The sequence below is a fragment of the Liolophura sinensis genome, chromosome 7 (assembly GCF_032854445.1).
Source record: "Liolophura sinensis isolate JHLJ2023 chromosome 7, CUHK_Ljap_v2, whole genome shotgun sequence".
Classification (NCBI taxonomy): domain Eukaryota; kingdom Metazoa; phylum Mollusca; class Polyplacophora; order Chitonida; family Chitonidae; genus Liolophura; species Liolophura sinensis.
In genome coordinates, this window is record NC_088301.1 from 18,487,502 (window position 1) to 18,512,333 (window position 24,832).

The 24,832-nt window shown below is 39.8% G+C and overlaps 1 protein-coding gene and 1 long non-coding RNA gene across 2 annotated transcripts in view; one reads left to right on the forward strand and one right to left on the reverse strand.

The window, feature by feature from the left end:
• The window catches only part of LOC135469689 (uncharacterized), a 352,608-nt gene that overhangs the window by 242,396 nt on the left and 85,380 nt on the right, over positions 1-24,832 (forward strand). The window lies entirely within an intron of this gene.
• On the reverse strand, positions 8,329-14,802 carry LOC135471776 (uncharacterized). The gene is made up of 4 exons (XR_010444471.1): positions 14,572-14,802; positions 13,107-14,281; positions 8,748-8,856; positions 8,329-8,527 (listed from the first exon to the last, which is right to left on the reverse strand). It is a non-coding gene; the product is annotated as an uncharacterized LOC135471776 (long non-coding RNA).

Sequence of the window (24,832 nt, forward strand, 5' to 3'; positions counted from 1 at the left end):
CAGACCTTATGCTTAGATGTATGCAAAGGTTTTCATTTTGTTGAGTAAAATTCCAGTTTTGCACAAATATAAACACCTAAAACTGAAATCATTTTCTTTCCTGGTACCATGTGTTGTGAAATAAATAATAATATGAAGTCAAAAATACTTCGTTTATAGTCACCGTAAGTCTTGGATTTTACTGTGAGGGTGTATAAGAGTTTAATTGCTGATTTATATACATCTTTGGTCTCTTACGCCGTGCACTTATACGACGGTGGCCAGCATTATGGTGCGAAGAAACCGGGTAGACCGCAAAGGAAACCCACGACCATTCCCGAGTTGATGGCAGACCTTCCCACGTACGGCCGGACAGGAAGGCAGCAAGGGGTGGACTCGAACTCGCAATGACAGCATTGATGAGAAGCTGCTGCGTCATTTTGCCCTGCTGGCACGGTAAGCACATCGGCCACAAATGCCCCAAGTTAAGCATTCGGGCGGATATGTACTGAAATCATATTGAATCCAGTTGCATCGGATCGAATCTTAGATTTTATAATTGACGATTGTCAACCGTTCCACATTGAAGTCACAATATCGGAGTTCATCATGGCTTTTCTTTTATTTATTTATTTATTGGATTGGTATTTAATGAGCCGAACATAAGAATATTTCCCAAATACGACGGCGGCCAGCATTATTGTGACACGAAACCGGGAAAACCCACGACCAATCAGCAGGACGTGAACTCACATGGGCCACGCAGGTGGGTAACACTGTAACCAATAGGCCAGAGATGACTCACAATGGCTTTAAAAATTTTTCACGACGACCAAGTTACAACAGCTCAAAATTTATCTCAACCATAACACGACTATGAGTCTGACAAACTTTTAGAGCCACTGAAGTGTATACTGTTGAAGGCCACTGACTGATCCCTGGTGATTTCCAATCTACATGATGAGTTCATTTTTTGTCCTTTCTCTCCATCCTTTCGTGTTGATGGTGATTAAGAAAACTGTGGTGTAGACAGATGGGAACTGGTGTCTGTTTTCCTGTTGCAGAGTGGTGTTTTAACATGAGGGTAACTGTACTGGAAAATTTGTCTACTTCAGCATAACCTTAAGCAGTAACAGTTGACGTCAACATAGCCGACTGCACAATTCGTCAAACGTATAAGTTGTCCGATATGACACAGTATCGGTTGTAGCACGGATTCTCGCATTAGACACTCACTCACTGGACCTGTGTATAATACGTTTACATGTATATGTATGCTCAACATTTTTCTGTAGTCTACGGCAGTACTGTAAACACTGTGGGGGAACAAATTCAGTAGAAGTATAAAACATTATTCCATACAGATATCTGATGTAAATTTACAACATTGACTTACCATAGAATGTGATCATCATAAAAATATGTAAGTTTCGGGTTTTACGTCGTACTTAGCAATTATTCAGGCATATCACGACGTGGAGTCATTAGGTGTACGTTCATATATCATCATTTCTATTGGCGCGGCGTGTCCACACCGCCGAAATACTTTCGCCATTAAAGTAATAAGCCAAAGACACCAGACATAACACCTCGTCCAGCCACATTATACTGACACCGGGCCCACCAGGCCTGGTTTCAGGCTCTAACCTAACCTGGAAAGTCCTTGCCTCTCTTTCATGTTACACATACTGTGTTTCTCTTTTGGTTTATGTCTTATGGCTTATGTTCCATAAACTGGTTTTATAAATTATATTTAATTCAAGAAAATTGGTCAACATCCGGACTAATAATATGAGATTGTACTTTTAATACTTTGAACATGTTATTTTAGCGTGAGCAAAAGTGGCATTAGTACACGATTCAGTTCAAATGTAGACTCCTATTTACATGTTAACTCATTAAGCTGATGTATAAATGAATCTAAAGCTGCGTGCAGACATAAAATTACACTATAGTGTCGTCATCCCTCGTGTCCTAATGTTTTAGGTACGGTGTCTTCGTGCGTGGTGTCTTCATGTCTGGTGTCTTCATGTCTGGTGTCTTCATGTCTGATGTCTTCATGTCTGGTGTCTTCGGCAGTGTAAATATATCGGCACCGTCAAGTTGAGAAACAGGCTGTTAAAGGCGACGTTTTACCCTTAACAAACACATCAGACTACAAACTGGATGCATTTTAGAACTGGGTGTCTTACAAAATAGGGGTATAAGTCAGTAGCTTGCCCCTGTTGAAGCGAACATTAATACAGTAAGTAGACGAAAATGTGTCATTCATAAGCCTAGAGACGGGGGAACGAGATAACAGATAGCCACATTTACTTCCTTATCTGTCAACAGTATGGCTGTGTCGGTTTTAAATTTTAATCATGACACTCTCCCTATCATGAGACAAGCCTAACGTATAACGCTTGTCTGGTGTGCATTTTGCATGGTAACAAATGTTGAAGAAATACATTTTCACTCAGCAAATGCTATACTTACCAAGTGCCATTCCCACCATAAAGAGAAGCACTCCTCTGACATGTTTCCTGTGATCCTCCATGTCTAAGGACAACCTCTGTTCAGTTCTATAGCCAGGGTATATCATAGTACTCTAATTTTATCCTCATGTAATTTGCCACACAGAAAAAATTCTTGCGCAATATGACTTTCTAGAAGTTAAATCTGTACAGTTGTAAAGTTCTTCCCACATCCAGTGCCATACATGGACCGAGGAAGACGCCAGACGAGACCCCGTCGCAGTTTAGCGGGTAAACCAGTGTCGTCAGTGTTCTCCTATACGTGGCAGTAATACGTAAGAAAATGCTTGCAGAGCATCTGTAGTAGTTCTGCGCTTCTAACCCCCTTAGCACAAGCTGTATACCTGTAGTTAATGGAAAGGCAAATTCGTGAGCATAAAACTTTTTTAGTAATATACATGCCTTTGTTGCCCTAAAACCGCTGGTCAAAGGGCAAACCTGAGTTGCCCACTAAGGAGAACAGGATATTGATAAATGATATGAAAATAACTCTGTATATATCTGTCACCTACATTTATTGCATGTGTTTCTGTAAGCATCGTCTGTACGATGTCCCTTATGCGTGCCATTTTCCCTCCACTACATATAACCATGGTCAGGGAAGTTCTGAGACTACGTTTTTGGGAAATAAACAATGTATTTTTCATTCTTATGTACCGATATAGTGAAATATCGCCTACGTCTCAATGGATGTAATATGTATTTAGGTTACGCATACGTTTACCTGAGCTAGAGCTGAGTTAAGATTAGGATGTGATACCTGGCCGAAGTTGCACAATGTTGTGCGAATTTGAAGAGCTTCTCGACATTACTAACATTGTAACAGGTAAAGGTGATCTGAGGGGAAAGCGTACCTGTAGTGTCTACAGATCTACACTAGTTTCTGCTTGGGTATAGCGGTAGATATTGGTAAACAGCACAAATCACCTCTTTGGCTCTCTTTAAATCTGGGAGATGTGTGGAGGTTGACACACTGTCACTCCGCGAAACTTTAAATGTGTCTAATGATTTAAACATTAAATTTCACTGTTTGACTTAAACTAGTCGTTTAAAGATCAATAAACATAAATTATGACGAATTTCTGTCAGCTCCCATTTTGTATGTTGGGTGAGCTTCCACCAGCTTTAGGAATAATTGGTTGAGCAGATTAAAATAAAGTAACATTGAAAGAACTGGAATGACCCGTTAAGGTAATTATTATGTGTTATATCTGATCAAATTTGCCTGGTTTCTAACTGTAAATTAATTCTTCTTTAATGTAAAACGGGCTCCAACTCGATTTTGGACAGATGGTTTCTAGATGTCCCTGCTCTCACTGATTTTGTGGCCTTGGTAACTATCAAATGTCGCCTACCATCGCGTGATCTTGTTGAATATTACCCGTCGTCGACCATCATGTGGTCTCGTGACTACAAACCGTCATCCACCATCATGTGGTCTTGTGACTTTAAACCGTCATCTACCTTCGTGTGGCTAAAAAACGTCGTCTGCCGTAATGTTATCTTCGTAACTGCAAACCGATGTCTACAATCGTGTGACCTTTGTGATTGCAATTCGTCGTCTACAATCGTGTGACCTTCATGACTACAAATCGTCGCCTACAATCGTGTGATCTTTTCGACTACAATTAGTCGTCTACCTTCGTGTGGCCTCGTGACTATAAAGCGTTCTCTACCATTGTGTAGGTCTTTTGTCAACGTGTGGTCTCCTAACTGCAAACAATCCTCTACCATCTTGTGATCTTCGTGACTACCAATCGTTGTCCAACATCGTGTGACCTTCGTGACTAAAGACCTTCGTCTACAATCGGGTGGTCTTCGTGTCTATAAAGCGACGTGTACCACTGTATAACTTTGTAACTATAAACTGTTTTCTACCATCGTGTGATCTTCGTTACTACAAATTGCCTTCTGCCATTGAGTGATCTTTGTGACTGTAAACCGTCGTCTACCATTACGTCATCATCGTGACTACAAACCCTCGTCTTCCATTGTGTCGACTTGGAGACTACAAGTCGTATTCCATCGTGTGATCTTTCTGACTGTAAATCGTCGTTTACCATCGTGTAATTTTCGTGACTAAAGGTCGTCGTCTTCTGTCGTGTGATCTTTGTGGCTACAAACCTTCGTCTTCCGTCGAGTGATCTTCGTGACTACAAATCCTTCGTCCGCCATCGTGTGATTTTTGTTAATACAAACCGTCGTCCACAATTGTATGATCTTCGTGACTTTTAATCATTTTTTGGCATCGTCTGATATTTGTGACTACAAACCGTCTTCTAGCATTGTGTGATCCTCGTGACTATAAACCGTTTTCTACCGTCGTGTGACTTTCGTGATTGCAAACTGTTCTCTACCATCGTGTGGTCTCGAGACTACAAACCGTCGTCGACCATCATTTGATCTTCGTGACTACAAACCATCTTCAACCATCGTGTGATCTTCGTGACAACAAACCATCTTCTACCATCATGTGATCTTCGTGACTAAACAGCATCTTCTACCATCGTGTGATCTTAGTAACGACTGTGTCAAGTCTACCGTCCTGTGGACAAACGCTCCTTACAGACCACTTGTCTTACATCATTATGGTGAGCATATCTCTACATCGCTAATGGAAAACTTGGTCAGTAGTGTGCCAAACGTCTGCTGGACTAACTAGCCATAAAAGCTGATCACCATTGCGTGCGTGAACAATTCGTGAATGGAAGCCTGAGTGGTCGGGGCGTTAGCGTAATGGCCCAGTGACCTCTCACCAATGTGATCGCTGTGATTTTAAGTGAAGCTCATGCTGGTTTCCTCTCTGGTCGTGCGTGGGAATGTCTGTCACTAACCCGAGTATGATTGCGGATTTCCCCCGGGCTGTCTCCCCTTTCCTCCCACCATATTGCTGTGAAATATTTCCGAGCAAGGAGTCAAACATCAATCAAATAGATAAAGAAATAAAATTAATTCTTGAGTGGATTCCTCAGTGGCCAAGTGATCAGCGTTACACTGTGGCACAGTTCTTCAGGGACCTCTCACCTTTGTGATTACTGTGAGTTCAAGTCAAGCATATGCTGGCTACTTCTCTGGTCGTATACCTGTCAGTAAGTGGTGGATGGTCCTGGGCTGTGTCCACTTTGTTCTAACTATAATGATGTGAATTTTTTGCAGCAAGGCGTAAAACACCAATCAAATCAATAAATAAACACAATAAAGTCTTGAGTATGGCGTTAAAGAACAATACTAAGTAAATAAACAAAGCAATCAAAAACTAAAGAAACGAAGAAAGGTTCATAAGAAAATCATCAGAAAGTTATGCGCCCAAATATCATCATATAATGATTATGGATTTTTAATTACAAAAGGTTTTACTTCATGTGGGAGACTTCAGGCACACTGCTACCCCTATGCCACAACACTTGTTTTTTTTTTCTTTTCACCTTCCAACTCTCTGTAAAAATAGCATGGCTTTACAATGGCATAAAGTCATGTCGCAAATGAGAGTAAGCAGAGTTCCGGGGAAAAGTAGAACATAGTGCGAAAAATTCAGTAAAATGGTTGCTTTCAACACGTGCGCTTATTGATCAATGCTTGTGGCGGTGCACTACCGAATTGGTTGGTTCAGATATGTTGTACTGTTTAAGTATCCCGCCATAAGATATTATATCCCACAGAACATTACACATTTACTGGGGGCTTTTATCAACATGTATAGGAGGTTTACATACGCATGCCACTGTTGAGTGAACAGAACGTCTTTTAAGGGAGATCCGTCTGTAAACCTTTGTTTCGTGCCGATGACTTCCGCGTTTGATTGTCAATCAGCGCACATAGGACTGTCCAAGTACAGTGTGACCTATCACCGACAAAACTCGTCTGAATGGCAACTGACATGATTCACCGAGCCATTTTGCTGGTTTCTTGTGTTTCCAGTATCACTACAGACATATAGCGCATAAACCTGGGTTAAGAGATAACAGCCTCCGAATAAAATTAATCATTTAAGTGGATTAATATCAGGTAAATAAAATGACAACTGCTGAAGTTTCCGTGATATTAAATACATTAACCTTGGTTAACATCTGTACATAGAAAAAAAAGTACAGGAATGTATACAGCAAATAAACAAAACTTGATATACTAATGCACTGCAGAAACAAATGCTTAACCGTTAAAGGCGTGATAAACATCTCTTTGCAACAGACAATAAACGTGTTTAATGTTTACCTGTAACATACATAAATATGTTTATGCAACAACTTATATAAAAACCACTCTAAAATGTTGAACATATACACTGAAAGATTTAAATCGCCCCGTTTATGCGATAAACACATACAATTGACGACATGAAAGAGTGCATTTATACAGGTTGTCCCAGAAATCGCGCATCATCCTAATTTTCATTTTTTTTCTTGGGTGTAAATTTATTAAGCGCTTCAAAAGACAAAATCAGATCAGGAGAGCAGTCAAAATGTAGTTCATGTCAGAAATTGTAAACAATGTCTTATTAGATGGCATATCATATATACACTTCTCGCCTTGTACCCTTTATTAGATTATTCATAAAAAAATATGTTTAGTAACTTCATGGATGTGTTTACAAACTGACTCAGCTATGTGTTTAAAACCAAAACACTTATTTTTTCTGTTTGTATTCCATGCACCATAGCAAACAGACAACTCCTTCTCTGTTACTTGTTTCCATTTTTTTGTTCCCATTTGTATATCATATCCTTCATATTCTTTTGGGAAATGGTATTTTGAGCTCTTTTGGTAATTGCAATTATCTGTTCAGAACACCATGTCATTGTCTTGATCGACATTCGCGCCATACTTCAAAAGAAAGCTCCAGTGGTTGTTCAGATATGTATTGGCACTTAAGACCGGTATTAACTTTAATCTGGACTAAATGCCATTAGTTTTGCATTAGGCAAAAACTGATATAACGGTTTTAGGCTGAAAAAACCTTTAATACACTTTTGAACTACTGGCCTTTTGACCATAGTTCCATAGCATTAAAAGAGAATATATAGCTTGAACGAATGTTAGAATCTTGTACGAACGTTTTAAATTTTGCCAACGTAGATTGTAAAGTATATACTGTTTCAAATTCAGTACATCGTCAATAATGCAGAATTTAATGGCACATGCCCTGCAATTGGGTAAAGCCAGCAATGTTTGAGACGCCGATAGCGACATTCTTTTCTAGGATGAAATGTGATGACGACCTGAGATGAAATATTATCCAATCAAAATTCGATAGGCGCAATGACAGCACTGCATGCGACGTCTGCCACAACAGTTAATTTACATCAGTTAGGGTTTATTTTATCTGAGTTTTCATCTCATTTGCACCGGCCCGGATAGCACAGTTGGTAGAGCGTCCACTTCGGGACTGGTAGATCCGGGATCAATCCTTGATCGAGTCACACCTAAGACTTTAAAAGAGGAAGTTGTAACATCCTTGCTTGGCGTTCAGCATGAAGGGGATAGTGCAACGACTGGTTGACCCGTATCAGTATAATGGCTCGGGCGGGGCGGCTTACTTGCCTTCGGTAAGTCGTCTCAGTGAAGCAGCACTAAATAAAAGAGCGGTGGAAATCCGTCCTGCTACAAGAAGGCACATTACACGTGCATGCACCCTAATGATTCCTTCGTCGTCATATGACTGAAAAATTGTTGAGTACGACGTTAAACCCCAAGCACTCACTCACGCACTCACTCATCTCATTTGATACACAATCGCATTAAAACAGCACAAAGGGTCCAGATGTCGGAGAGGTTTAGTCAACCAGGATAATCTCGGTTTATGCAGAAATAGAAAATAACAGCCTGGACATTGTCATAGATTGACGAATTCACGAATGGCTTCATAGGGGGGATCTTCACCAGAATGTTCCTCACATGTATCATACAATCTTGACGGCTCAGACATTTCACTGCAATTAATAACTTCTGCGGGAACGGAGCTCTCGTCTGCTGGAGTACTGTTCGTTCCAGAGCCTTTAGCACCACCTGTCTGTGCACGTGGCGGTTTCCTCCGTCTAATGGAAGAAATGGGAAGAGCATGCGACAAAAAAAAAAAGAAAACTACATTGAATACGTGTGTATCACAAATTTAAAACATATATTACCTATTATGCTGTATATAGCAAATTTGAGGCCTAGTGCGTTCTGTTCCTTTTCCGAACACTCTGACCGTAGTAGCAATACAAGTATTACTCATAAATCGATTGTACACGGGATAAAAACGTACAGACTTACATCATAACAATAATAATAACTCCGGTGATCATGACAACAAGAGATATTCCGACAGCACTTCCGGCAATCACTCCCGTGTAATCCTTAGAGTTACCTGATAGGTCTGAAACTTTAAAATGAAAGTAAATTTGTGAATAATTATTCAGAATGGTATTAGGCTGCTGTTAATTGATGGCGTAGAGGAATAATATACTGTTAGCTCCTGGAGCAGAGCGTATAGGGTCGTGTGCTGTTAGCCCTGGAGTAGAGGGTATCAGGTCGTAAGCTGTTAGTTTATGGCGTAGAGAATATAGGGTTGACTATTGTTTGCTTCTGGCGTTGGGGATATAGGTGGTGTACTGGCTCTTAGCACAGAGGATACACGTGCAAGGCCTTAAGCTGTTACCTTCTGGCGTCTAACAAGGGCCTCTGTGGGTAAGTCCATTAGCCCGCTAAAGCAGCTTAATGGCCCAGTAGTTTCGCACCAATGCGGTCGCTGTGAGTTCAAGTCCAGCTTATGCTGGCTACCTCTCCGGCCGTACGTGGGAAGGGATTTTCAGCAACCTGCGGATGGTCGTGTTTTTCCCCTGGGCTCTGCCCGGTTTCCTCGCACTATAATTCCGGCCGCCGTCGTATAAGTGAAATATTCTTGAGTACAGAGTTAAACACCAATCAAGTCAAAATCTGGCGTCTAACCCGATAGCGTGATACATGTTTTCAAAACAAAATGATTTTTACACAACGTTGCCTACATTGCTGTAGGTAAATCATTTCTGTGGATCACAATTTATGTAAACATTTTAGTTTGACAAAACCAAAGGCCTGATTTGCTTTCATAAAGTATAAATCAACTTTATTGCTCTTTAAATGTCCCGATGTTCGATACAGACTAGTGACATGGAAGTGAGGAGAAGTATCAATTGTAAAAGGCTGTCGGAAAGGTTTGGATTTCTGTGTCGAAACAAACATTTGTGTACTGTACCAGCCGTAAACCAAGATGGACGCTTCAGGTCAATAAACGCAATTCCAAAACCACGTTTAAGACAAACTACCAAAGAACTACGAAAATATGTAAAAGTAAGAGTAGGAAAATAGGACGCAATTATGCGAAGATAAGCAGTCAGTAGTTTTCAATGATGCATGAATGACGAAATCTATGTTCTAAGGCCATTGAGTGAAATCAGTATTCAAATCGTGTACCGTGCTAGAATATAAGTTGTGAGAAGTAAAATATGTATAGTATATCAGTGGCGCGTTGAATGCGACTGCTCATATATCCAACTGAACAATCTAATTCAACACTATGAATATAACAGCCCTACCCTCGTGTTACGTACATTCATGAAAAAGAGTCAGAGATTTTGGATGGTCTGTCCGTGTCTGCTCACAAGAGAATTATGCTCATTGCATAACTTTAGGCTAGATGTGTACACGCCATATGCAGGGCCCTTCGGTATATTGCTGTCCAAGTAATACACCAAGTATTTATAATGTAAAAATTGAAACTATCCCTCTTCTTTTACAGATTGCAAGAGAGGAATTTGTTTTGGCCTTTGTACAAATACAGGTTGAGATAAGATGTACCATGTGGACAGTCGGTGGTTTCCTTTAGCGAAGGTAGACATATCTCTTTCACAGACTTTGTTATATATGGATTGTTTAAAACTAGCCGATCATCAATATACCGTTTAGTGAATGAACAAGATTGGGCCTGGTAAGGTATTACTCCTTAACAGTTTCTGCATAGTCGTATTCATACGGGAAGAGGTATAAATCAGCCAAAAGGGGGGCACAATTGGTACCCATCGGTACACTATCTTTACACAGTTTATATATGAAATCCCCGAATTTCACATAGATGTTATTAATGAGAAACTTATGTATGTGGTGGAACGAAAGAAGTCTTCGTTGCTTTGACGTGAATGTAGCGTCGTGAAACCATTTTTTATTTAACCCCAATACAATTACTAATGAAATTCTATCAATTAAATCTGTGTGAGGAATTGTAGTATGAGAATGGGGATTTCCCAAATAGAGACGCCCTTATGCCGTATGTGTATCTAAGCGTCTATATACGTGTATTGGAGACTATAGCAGGGCAGAAAACGTACCAAAATCAGGTATATATCACCTCGTGTAACAGACAAACGGACGGGTCCATACACTGATTATCTACTTAGAACAGGCTTTGTGCTTTTTTATCTTTTTCCACACAACATACAGAAACCTAAAACTATATATGTGATGTTGCAGTCGTATATTAGAACAAGCTTGATGCTTAGTTTTACAGCAGAGCCATTGCATAAACTTATATTTTCTAAGGTTCCAGCTGAATCCATTGAAGTCTCACTAAAAGTTTTCTTTCAACATGTACGCAGTGCTATACATATATTTATAGGATATTTAAGGTAAAGTAGAAATACTACATAAATAGAGCATTTTTCACCAGAGCTTCAGGTACACGGGTTACCTTTACTGATTTAGTAGTCAACATTTCCAAAGAAATAGCCTGGATTGTCCCGGTAAACAATCTTTTTTTAATATCAAATATAAAACTAACACATTTTAACAGCTTAACACAAATATCTCATTTATTTCGACTAGAGCTTAGCTTTCGGAAGTACTGTTGAGTACTCTAGAACTCATTCACCTCGTGTTGTCCTCATCTTCCGTTAATCCTCAGGTAATAGTTACTTCATATCACCTAGTTCCTTATGAGTTATGCGGAGTATCACGTCACAATTAACACTACTGTAAATACAATGTTAACGAAATGAATCGACCAGCATCATGGTGGGAGGAAACCGGACAGAACCCAGGGGAAACGCACGATCATCCGCAGGTTGCAGGCAGACTTCCTAAGTACGGTCGGAGAGGAAGCCAGCATGAGCTGGACTTGAACTCACATCGATCGCATAGGTGAGAGGCTCCCGGGTCATTACACTGCGCAAGTGCGCTAACCCACTGAGCCACGCAGGCCCCAGTTTGAAACATACTTGTGTGCGTTAAAAACCAAAAAGATATACAGAATAAAAAGAGCAATTATAGACAAAATGTTTTGGATATGTATTTTTTAAACAATGATGTAACAAATGCAAGTAAAAAACAATTATGTTGCTAGCAAATGGGAAATGCTCTTGATTTGGAAAGAGGTTTTAAATCTAGCAAACTGTAATTTAGTCACTTGACTCAGTTCAAATGATAACTAAGGAAGTCTGTATACTCCCAAGTCGATGCGCCGGTTATTGTTTCTTGACTTATGGAACTATGGCCTTGTCCCTGCAGTGACCACGTTAAATAACTCTACTATAAAGGATTTCTGACAGGACAAGGCAGAAATACGTCTTTTAATATTGTTAAAATATGACAAAATTGATAACATTATAAGGTATATGTTTTACGTATGAAGACAATGGTTAACCAAATCTTTGACAGCTCATAGTGAAACACACATGCATATTTAGGTTAAAATATTGTTCTGCTTAACGTTGATCTTCATACAGCAAATGAAAAACACAGTGCCTTGTTTTAAAGGAAAAATTGCGGTTTTTGATCGAGAGTGCACTTTCGGTGGATTATTACTAAACGACCATTTCTTTTATGGCCATATAACTTTTATGGGTGCGAAGACCAAGTTTTATGCCTCTGATTCGAAATTTGAACAGAATTGTGCTGGGATTTTGATTTCTGAACTTTCTTATCGTACCTCTCTGGAGTCGATTCTCTGCCTTACTGACCAAAGCCTCAGTAAAGTTGTTTTTTGTGTTATAATTTTTACATTGCTTGCGTCTCTCAGCCATCAATAAAAGTGTAACCGTTTGCCAGCTGCCACACTGTGGTCGCTACTCTGGTTTTACTTAAGCCTATAAGTCTTTTATATTGTAATTGCTTTAAGTCTTTTATGTTATAATTATTGTCACGGAGCGTTCATTGCCGTTGACGCCTAGTGTACATCAAGTTCTAGGCCTGGATGCCTTTTATTTTGCCAAATTCTATTTGCTGTAAGGTAATTTTACAAAACTTAAATCTATAACTATCGCAAGGCGAATGAAAAAAAACTTGCTGAAGAGAGAATATGGTCCGAGAAATTTAAGTCAAAATGGACGTAGTATCAAGATAAAATTAAGATGAAGCAAATTGCCTGTTAGGCCATATAACCATATAGCCATATATAAGTGCCAAGGAGGTCATTGGATGGGGCGTAAATGTACTTTGTACAGGAGGCTGTAGACAATCTTTTGTACAAGTATTTACACATACATAAACAGTTTCTTTCGTTGTTAGCAAAGGGCTAATACGAAATGAGATAAAAACATCTGCGCATTGTTTCACCTGTAGTTTTGACGTTGTAACCGAAGTTCTGTCCCGTACAAAACTTACCTGTGTCACATTTCTCACCAACATATTCCGGTTTGCACCTGGGTGTTCTCTGTGGACAGTGCCCGGATATTGTGCTACATACAGTCGGTCCCTCCGCACAGTTCTCACATCTCTTCTCACAGTCTGGTCCATACGTCCCGGGGGTACATACTGATACATACATCAACAACTGATAAAATAGGCCTACACATAGGCCATTTTCGATACGACCTCGACACTGGGGAACGTAGAAACTACCAAACGCAATAAACAGAAAACGACTCTCAGGAAAATGATCACAGCAAAGTTTGTCTCATCATTTTTCCCTCACCAACTGGAAGACAATGCATTTTATAATTGAATAACGTATCTAGTACATAAATGATTCTGTTTTCTTAAAGACTCCAGCTTATCCATCTCGTGCATGCATAACAGTTTTATTTAGAATATGTTGTAAAGCAGCCTAGGAGTTTTTCTGCAACTGTATATTTGATTATTAACTTCTTACACACTTTTACACGATTAAAGAAAAACATGTTTAGATATCAAAGGAATACTTTCCTAAAAAAATGTACTGTGTACGAGGGGCCCATACTTTGTGTACCAGCAATATGCAACTTGTCCAATGTTAAATGTGTACATAGTATGTACAACTGATACACTTTTCATTGTGCAATATATTTAGAGAGTACTGCAATGTTTTAGAGAGTGCTTCCTTCTATTATACGACCAGCAAATATGAAAATAAATTTCTAATGTGCGTGCATTGTCTTGTAGTCAATTTCTAATTGTCGCTGGATTTCCCAAACGTACAGTTATAACACTTGACCAAAAAGCCACATCCAAATTCCAGGAAGGTTCTTGAAGAGGGGGGAAATGTACTTTCTAGAAGAGTCTCTAAACATTTGTTTGTACATGTACAGGTACACACCTTTACAAGAAAATGTATGTGAACAGTTTTAATTCGCTAGGAACCAACGGCGTTTCACCTGTACTTTTGATTGCTTATAATTTCCTGTCAACGTTATTCCCTGTATAACACTTACCTGTGTCACATTTCAGACCAGAGTATCCCGCCATGCAGTTGGGTGTCCTTAGGGGGCAGTACCCGGTTGTTGAATTGCAGACATACGGTCCCTCAGTACAGTTCCCACATTTCTTCTCACAGTCTGGTCCATACCTACCGGGGACACATACTGAAACATACGCAGTCAATAACTCATACAATTTGCCTACAAATGGGCATTTTGCGATATGACTGGGACACATATCTAGTGTAATATAGATAGAAATTTACCAAACTCAGTGAACAGGAAACGACGCTCAGGAAATGTTATTATCTAATCATTTGTTTGTACATGTACAGGCATGCCTTTACAAGAAAATGTATGTGAACAGTTTTAATTCGCTAATACCCAACGGCGTTTCACCTGTGCTTTTGATTGCTTATGATTTCTCGTCAACATTATTCCCTTATAACACTTACCTGTGTCACATTTCAGACCAGAGTATCCCTCCATGCACTTGGGTGTCCTCAGGGGACAGTGCCCAGTTGTTAAACTACAGACAGATGGTCCCTCAGTACAGTTCCCACATTTCTTCTCACAGTCTGGTCCATACGTCCCGGGGGCACATACTGATACACACAATAAATAACTCATACAACAGATATACAAATGGACATTTTGCGATATGACGGCGACACTTATCTATGTAATATAGATAGAAATTTACCAAACACAGTGAACAAGAAACGACACCCAAGAAAAGTGATTCGCCGAAGCATCACAGCGACAATAATATGATATTTTGTATTTATTTCCCATGCAGTAATTAGAAGACAATACTAGAATCTTTAATATTTGAATAATATATCTAATACGCGTAGACTTTTATGTTTTAATCCCACCTGCTCATTTATCTTTTGCATACATAACTGTTTTATTTGACATATGTCATGAAATATATGACACAGCCGACATAAGACAAAATATGTTTATACCAGTCACCTTTTTATCTAAAACTTCAAAACAGTAATAGGAATAGTTTGTACTGAAGTCCCGTTGAGTGTAATACACTTGACATTCTGATCGAACATAGCTTGGATTAGATCTACCAGTCACCTGATGTCCCGTCGAGCGTGATACACATGACATTCTGATCTGAACATAGCTTGGATTAGACCTACCGGTCACCTGATGTCCCGTTGAGTGTGATACACATGCCATTCTGATCTGAACATAGCTTGGATTAGACCTACCAGTCACCTGATGTCCCTTCGAGTGTGATACACATGACATTCTGATCTGAACATAGCTTGCATTAGACCTACCAGTCACCTATTGTCCCGTTGAGTGTGATACACATGACATTCTGATTTGAGCATAGCTTGGATTAGACCTACAGCAAATCACAACATTGTTATATTTGTCCAAAAACTGGCAAATATAGCTGAACATAGTGAAACAGTAGCAAACTGGACTGTAAGTTCGAATAACCTATTGCGGATAGCAGAGGTTGCAAAGGGGCGCTTCACTCCCGTCATTTGCAGTAGAAGCGAAAGCTGTTTCTTTACACATCAAAACGCCCTTATCACAGCCAGCTTATTTTATGTTTCTTTCTTTGTGCCCTTTGACATTTGTCACTATGAGGCGGCATTTATAATACATATATTGATATTTTCCCATTTTTTATTCCCTGCACTTCTGAAGGCTTGCAAACATTGAGTATATGCAAATTAGAGATAGAGTGATGAGAAACCAAAGGAGGCTATATGATTGCAAAGTGTTTTATATCCATTGTCTCAGGCATCAATGAAAATTTTTGACTGTATATTATATGAACGCGTCCGAGTTTCATACTTCCTTGTTTCTTTTGTTGGTGTATTAAACACTGCTTTTGAAGTTAGTCTTGTCATTATGGCCATGGTACGTCCATTACGGCCAATGATTGGTATGCGTCTGTTTCGAGTTCTAGATTCGTGGAATTTTTTAAAATTTCCACAGCCTTTGTCGTGAGGTAAATTCCCGAAACTTAAATATATAACTGACGCAAGACAAGTGAAGAGAGAATATAACCTTTGAATTTTAAATCAAAATGGGCATACAAGTAATGTTAAAGATACTGAATGTTAAAATGAAGAAGAAACAAACACATGCTAGGTGATAAGAAATATTGCTGTGGACTTAACTGTCCGTCGTTCCTGCTGGACTAAGGCACATCAAAAACAAGTGTTGAATGTCTGTTAAAGACACCGTCATATAATCACGGTATAATTCCTAAGACAATTCCTCAAATACCAAAATCAGGGATTTTGGGAAAGGGATATTATCCTAAGAATTTGACGGCATAAAGGAAGCCGATGTTAAGCAACGAATAGGGACCTATGTGGTTCAGATGGTTAGCGCGCTAGCGTAGCGTAATGACCCAGGCGCCTCTAACCAATGTGGTCACTGTGCGTTCAAGTCCAGCTTATGGCATAACACACCAATCAAATGTGAAAGGTCAGGTTATATTTTTGTGATTGTATGTACATATAAATAGCGTTTTTGCTAATGCAAGGGAGAGCACTCCACATATGTGCGCTACCGTTCTTAAGCTGTCCCCCGTTTCTTGTGGCTCTGTATTGTAGTTTTGGCGATCGTTTGTGTTGGAGATAATTTTCTCTAAGGCGAAACAACCAGCTATGTTGTATGTCAAGGTTGTGTATGCGGTACACAGCGTATGAGAGCTGAATTCTGTATGGACGGACACATGATGTGGTTAGTTGAGCTGGAACTTGTGGTGAAAATTCAGATGTAGTAAAAGTCGGTGTACCATAGTACAGGTTTGTACATTTTATTGGTATGAACTGTGGACATAACGGATTATAGTTCAGACAATCTTGTTGTCACATGAGCTTGTTAGATGTAACTGGCAATGGATGTTGTATAGTGCCATTGGAGAGAATAGATTATTCATAACTGTTGTGTGTAATTACATACTATAGTACATATATTCTGTGTGGCAGATAGTAATTTAGCGTATGCAGGATAATTATGACCAGAGGCATATGTAAAACTTGTATGTTAAGTTTGGTGATGTTACGATTGTCTGTATGCTGTGAGAAGTGTAAAAACATGTAACATATACGTGGTAATACCAAGGTGGTTCATACATGTAGTATCAGAGGACATTAGGTTGTAATGTTGATACACGTTCAAAGTTAGACTAAGTAAGGTACCGGAGTAACGTATCAACACCCGTCGTAACATTATAATGTTATGTGCAGCACAATAGTTGGAGGATAGTTGTAGTTGCTTAATTTTGGATACTGTTAATGATTGCGACAAGTACAATTGTTGTTGCATTTTTTTGCATGTTTGAATTTTGGTATTTTTTCTAGTTTTTGTGTTTGTACTGAGGAAGGCTTATACAGCTTATTTTACCATGTCACGACATGACCATTGAAGTATGGAGTATACGATAGCAGCAGTGATCAAGCAGATAAAGTTGGCCTGGTCGACTAAGGAATTTGACTAGTGAGGACAGGTTATGTGTGGTTTTAAAGACCTGCAATAATCTTAGTATTGTATTATATGTGTTCATGGCCAAGATATAGGAGTGCTAATGGTTACAGATGGTGTAGGTGGTATTAATAGCCATTACAATATTGTATTAAAATCAGAACAGGGATGCCATTCTCGACATACTATATGTGAATACATGTGGAGGGACTTATTGTAACAACATTATACGAATACCAGATTGCTGCCAAGGCTACATGTACATGTGAGCTACTTATCTGTATTGGTTTGTATGTTGCAGAGCTCTTCCCTGGTTCCTTTTGGACATTGGAATACATTTTGAACTTGCAATGCAGTGTTTGAGGATCAGTTGTTCTTAGCAAATGCTGATTCCGGGCTCAGCCCTTCCTCTCATCTTTACACAAAGACAGACAGAAAGGAAACAACGAATGTTTAGTTTGGCCTATTCCGTCGGCTAAGCCTGTTACATCAACCCCATGCCAATAAACGCTTTTCTTCATTTCGCAGATCGGGACCGGTAGATCTAGGATCAATCCTTGATCGAGTCACACCTAAGACTTTAAAAGAGGAAGTTGTAACTTCCTCGCTTGGCGTTCAGCATGAAGGGGATAATGCAACGACTGGTTGACCCGTATCAGTATAATGGCTCGGGCGGGGCGGCTTACTTGCCTTCGGTAAGTCGTCTCAGTGAAGCAGTACTAAACAAAAAAGAGCGGTGGAAATCCGTCCTGCAAAAAGGAGGCACATTACACGTACATGCACTCTAATGATTATTTCGTCGTCATATGACTGAAAAATTGTTGAGTACGACGTTAAACCCCAAGCACTCACTCACTCACTCATTTTGCAGACGAGCTGTCACTGTGAGCAGGTTTACAATCAACCTGAGTGACAGGGGGACGATTTCCAATCTAGTTGCACCGGATTCTTTTTACATTTAAGATTCATGTTTTCCTACCACTACGGATCATTCACCATTGATTGCATCACACTCGGTTTTGTGTAGTTTGATAATAAATATATTGATACTTTCCGACTTTGTATTCCGTGCACTTCTGGTGAAGTTCGCAAAAGGATTGCAGATATTTGGTGTATGCAAAATAGAGATAGAGACATGGGAAACCAAAGGAGGCTATATGATTGTAAAGTGTTTATATCAATTGCTTCTGTCAGGAATAACCAGTAATTTCTTCAATGGTCCATTTCGTGCGAAATGGTTAAAATTTTAATATGCCACCCGTACTTTGCTCTGTTGTATTATTGAAAATGGTATGTACATCCCGGAGAGAAGTAAATGTAGCATTTCTTTGTAACAGGCTAAAACATTCTCAGAGTAACTTGTGTCACATTTCGCAGGTGGGTATCCCGACTTGAAAATCAGCCTTCTCTGTGGACAGTGCTCGGATGCTGTGTTACCGAGAGACGGGCATCAGTACAGCTCCCGAATCTCGTCTTACAGTCCGGTCCATACGCCCCGTGGTTACACAAAGTTATATAAGCGAAATAAGGAATCAAAACATATTTTGACACAAACAGAATACTCTATACAGTACTGTAAAACTATACTGTGAACAAGTTGTTCACAGTATCGTAGGAGAAATGGACATTCTCATAAGTTTGTGTATTAGCACTAAACAGAGAAATTTTCAATGTTATCGGTATACAAATTACGTAGCACTGATATACATGTCATTGTGGATGGCCAACATTTTTATGCCGTTGTTTCAAGATGGTACTGCATTCAGCTGTCCGATGAGCAAATAAAAGAATAAAGCTTAAGTGTATGTATATAATCCCGTAGTCTATTTCCACCTGTCACTGGATTTGTAAAACTTACAGTTATATCATTAAACCGTAAAAGGCATATCCCGATTACAGGAGTCTCCTTAGATAGGACGTATATGTACTTTCCAGAAGAGTCTCTAAACAACGTTGTGTACTAATATTTAAATATACGTGAATGGTTTTGTTTCGCTGAAAAATGTGGCTGTTACAAAATAAGCTGGCAAATTCGAACTGCGTTTCACTTTTACTGTTGATTTCTTATGATTTCACGTCAATGTCACTCCCTGTATAAATCTCACCTGTGTCACATCTCTCACCAACATAACCCGGCCTACATCGGGGTATTTTCTGGAGACAGAAGCCGGATATTGTGTTACAGGCAGACGGTCCATCAGCACAGTTCCCACATGTGTTCTCACAATCTGTTCCATACGTCCCGGGGGTACACACTGATACATACATAACAAATAACTGATATTGGTGAGTTACACATTGGTAATTTTCACTACGACGTAGACATAAATCTATAGGGAACATAGACAGAAATCCTCCCTCCAACAGCGAGAAGACAATGCCTTTCATTCGTGTAATCGAATAATGTATCGAATTCGTTTTTTTTTTTACTTAAGCTCATCCATATCATACATCCACAACCGCTTTCTTCAGATTAGAGTAAAATATTCATAGACATTTTTTTTGACATTAAATTGTTTTCCTTTTATTAATAATGCGATAATTAACGGTAACATTCTATGATATATGACACAACTGGGTGAAGACTGGCCACGTCTCTGTTTCGACAATGTTAAAACTGTACGTGTACAACTGTAAACATACTCCGCCACTTTGATATTGTACAATGATTGCATAAAAGCACCACTGTGTTTGGGCTTGAGTTTAACGTTACCACACAGGAAAAATCGTCCCATACCTGTGGCCTTTTTTCAAACACAAAAGGATAAAAAAAAAACATTTTGCCACTGTATGATCTGCATGAAATTAGAGAATATGTTTTCACCATGACTTGCATTAGACCTGCAGTAATGACAGTATATCTTTATATTTTGCCAAAAACTGGCATCATGAAAAGAACATACTGAAACAGTAACAAAATGAACTGTACATTCTTACTGATGGCAATGACGTATTCCGGATAAGTAAGGTTACTATACTATCCAAAAAAAGAAACGCATAACCCGGTTTTTTGCGGAGGTGATGCAGTCTTTTCAATTATGCATAACTAAATAAGAATTGCTATTCTGCAAATATTTTTTCACACAAATTAAGGAAGGTTCCATATCTAGACAACAAGGCCATCAACTTGAGGTAAGACACTCACAATGAGTCTCCCACTTGAGTGGAATGTCAGTATGTGTTGTGACCACCACGGGCACGAATAACAGTTCTGCAACTTGCTCTTGAAGCGTTTGGGGTTGAGGTTGACGTTGGCGTAGACGTCGATCAAGTTCATCCCACAGATGCTCAATTGGGTTAAGATCCGGGGAACGGGACGGCCAGGGTAGCACATTTACATTGTTTTCGGCGAGGAAGTCCCTTGTGACACGTGCCGTGTGCGGTCTGGCGTTGTCCTGCTGGAACAACTCCCGCTGAACGTCAATGACAGGTAAGAGGTGTGGCTGCAGGATGGTGTCTCGGTAGCGTACGGCCGTAAGATTTCCCTGAACGTGGACAAGATTTGTACGACCAGTATACGATATTGCTGCCCACATCATCACACTCCCTCCACCAAATCTGTCCACTTGGCGTACGCAGTTAGGGGCATAACGTTCGTGAGCACGTCTGTAAACCCGGTTTCTACCATCACGTCTCTGCAATAGGAATCTGGACTCATCACTGAACCAAATGCGTCGCCAGTTGCGTAGATTCCATGCAGTCGCGTTGTTACACCATTGGAGGCGATTGGCGCGATAGTGAGGACGCAGCACGATCCCAACATAGGGCCTCCTGGCCCTCAGTCCATGTTCCCTCAGCCTGTTCCGCACTGTCTGACCCGATATCCTCCTCAGTCCCGGTATGCTGGTTGCTGTGCTTTCAGCTGTAGCACAACGGTCACGCAAATGGAGGACCCTTATGTAGCGATCTTGGGCTGCTGTAGTGACACGTGGTCGACCTGAACGCCGACGGTCATTTGTTGTCCCAGTATTGTTGTAGCGGGCAGCAAGCCGTGAAATCGTGCTCTGGCTGACGTGTAGACGCCTAGAAATGGACGATTGGGACTCTCCAGCTTGAAGTCTTCCAATGGCAATATTTCTTGTGACAGTGTCAAGACGTGGCATGTTAAATCAGCTTGAAAACACCACTTGAAAGACGCCGATTTCCGGCCCGAAGTTGCGGTTTTATAGTCACACACTGCATGCTTTCCATGCGTAAGTTCGGCGTGTAAGACTGCACGTGATGCAGTGTGGTTCTGTATTTTTTACTTCTTCCAAAAACGGCCTCCAAACTCAACATTTTCAACCAAGAAATGTTTTGAGGAATAAAATGTGTGCTAACTGTGACTATTAACAATATTAAAACACATTTTGCCCATGAAATGAAGACAAAATGTATTTATTTCATTTTAAAATAAAACAAAACACCTATGCGTTTCTTTTTTTGGATAGTATACTTGCTTTGATTCTTGTCACATGTCACATTACACTGAATCGTTCTCATGCAATTAACTATCATACATGTAGATGGTGTAAGTCGTGTTCTTAGATAACTTACCGAAAATCTGCACCTCACACAGACTAAGGTATGGAGAATTAGTTATAATAATCTTCACCGTGTCCCCAAATACAGGACCACCATTACAAACTCCGTCGATGATCTCCCCGGGACCCGTTGGGGCTGTGGGATTGTCCTGGTAACAGATTTTGTAATTCTGGGAGGAGTTACCCACGGAGAGAGTGAAGCCGTTAAGTCGGGTGCCACCTAAAACACAAACCACAGGACTTGGTGGACAAGAACTAGTGCCTGTTTAATACATTAAGGGAATTAATACGTCAACCGATAAAACAAAATGTAGTCAAATTCCCGAGGATCAGTCTGATTACTATAATTAGCTGCACAGTCTGTTTAGTTTATATACATGTATATAATCGTAAAGAAAGAGAGTTACCCGGAAGTACATGTAGAAGTAGTAGATTTCATTTGTGTTGGAATGACATGCGTCTATTTCATACAGTGATCATTGTATGGCTGAGGAAAGCGCTGATCTATACAAAAAAAAAAAAAACTTCAGCATTTAACGTCAACATTTCTCATTTCAATTTCCTTAAAGTTGGAATGTTTGCATTGATCCACTACGCTGTACGAAAAAATGGTGAGCATATTTATAATGTCCGTGATCAGGAATTGTTCTATGACTAGCCGTGTACGAGCATTTTTGTCCGTATGTCTGTTTGTTTTATTTATCTGAGTCACTCGTATTCTTTTTAATAGATTTTCTTGAAACTTGACAGGTTTATTAGGGACAATATGTCCAGGAGAGCGAGATTTTTGGTTTAGTTTACTCGAGTGTGGCTATGTAAAAAGATAGTTTTGACCTAAATAAACACAGATTTTGTCAACGTAGCTTTTCCTAAACTTGTGAACAGATTTTCATGACACAGCGCCAGATGTGTTCCGGTAATATGAAGTTAAGCATGAGGGTTTTTGGGTTGCATTGCGTAACATATATTTTTTTTAAATATGGCAGTTTGAGGATATAATGTGAACTCTGCAATGTCAAGGGATTGAGTTCTGACTCATTCTGAGTGATTTGAAATCAACGGCATAAGATTGTGAAATTTTCGGCGAAATGCTTTACCAACAATATGTTTTCCTCTATACTTGTTTACGTGGCATCTACTGTGATTTTCAATGCGACATAAACCTGTGGGAAATCAACGCTCTTGTCAGGTATCGGACAATTCACCTGACTTAGAAGATACATGAAACGCTTTGGTTCTATTTCTTAATGTGCACATTATCATGTGTAATAACATATATCATGTGTAATAAAATATAACAGTGCGAACAAAGTTTTCAACTCTCACTTTGAAGGGCGCCGGGGGAGAGGGGTCAAAATGGCTTCAAAGTACAGTTTTCTTATTGCGAATGGGGGCGGGAGATTGGTAAACAAGCCCAGTGCTGGCGGATGTAGGGGCGCGGAGGGGCGCTAAACTGGCCAGAAGAAGCCATGCAGTATTTGTGTACATGTCACCTTGCCCACACTGTAGCGACACGGTTCATCGGGCTCGGGGCACATCGGGGTGTTCACTGAGTTCCGAGCAAGATCTACGATGACATAATTCCTGGAAAAATCTGACGGAAAATTTGCATAATATAGAGGGATAATTAACAGATATAAAATGACCCCAAAATTTTCCGGTCATATTGTTTTTATTTGGCATAAAAACATTATTTTTGTTTTATAGCCCCTTTTCATGCGCCCTTAAAGCCGCAAAATCAGCGAGAGCTAGATTCGAGATCGTAACCTCACAGGCCATTGATTTTTGACTTTCTGAAAGAAAAGCCGTAACGCCTGCCTACCAGGTCTGGTTCTTTTGGGAGGCTTAAAAGTTAGCTTACACTCTCCGCCACACGTCCTGTTATATATCCTGAACCTGTAGATGTTGTACTGCTCATCCAGTGTCACCGTCCAAAACGCGAGTTTTGGATTGCTTCTGGTGTGAGTACATGTATACGGTGTGTTGTATAAGTCATGTCCAGTCCTACCATCAACGGCGAGTCTGGAGACAAAGCTGAACCCTCTTTCGCTATAATCCGAAGACTGTGTCGTGCTTTGTGCTAATGCCACATTTCCTGTCATCGAAAGCACAATAACACATCCAGTATGACGTTAAATCTTATTGTTAAATGAGTATAGTTGGTAAAGTTTCAGAAATGATGGCAAAATGTTTTTCCATGTTAATTTTCAAAACGTTTAAAACTGATTGTATACAAATACAGCAAACGACATGTCCTTCGGTTATTAATGCTAAGAACTTGCCTTAGAAATGAAGAACAAATATAAACTAGATTTCACTTCGGATTAAATCCTCACCGATGTATATCTTACAAAAGCGGGGGTCAAATTTGAGGAAAAACGAAATTGTCGCATCTTGCCAAGCGATTCACAAACCTACTGTCATTACGCCTAAGTAGATTACGCCTAAGGCTAAGTAGACGGATCTGGAAAGGTCAAGGTCATTTGTCTTCAGCCAGAACGACGGTTTGCACCACAGCGCCGGCAAATTGTCTTTTTGTGAAGGGTTCATAATTGGCAAAGATTTGTAGTACAAGTAGTACTACTAACATGTTTTTTTTTGTGCTTCATCAGCTTTGATCAGTGATTCCAACAGCTGACATGTGTTTCCGCATCATGCAGCACGTGCTCAATACAGGTGCGCATATAACAGCTAAAAGCACTTGTATTCATTTCTGGAT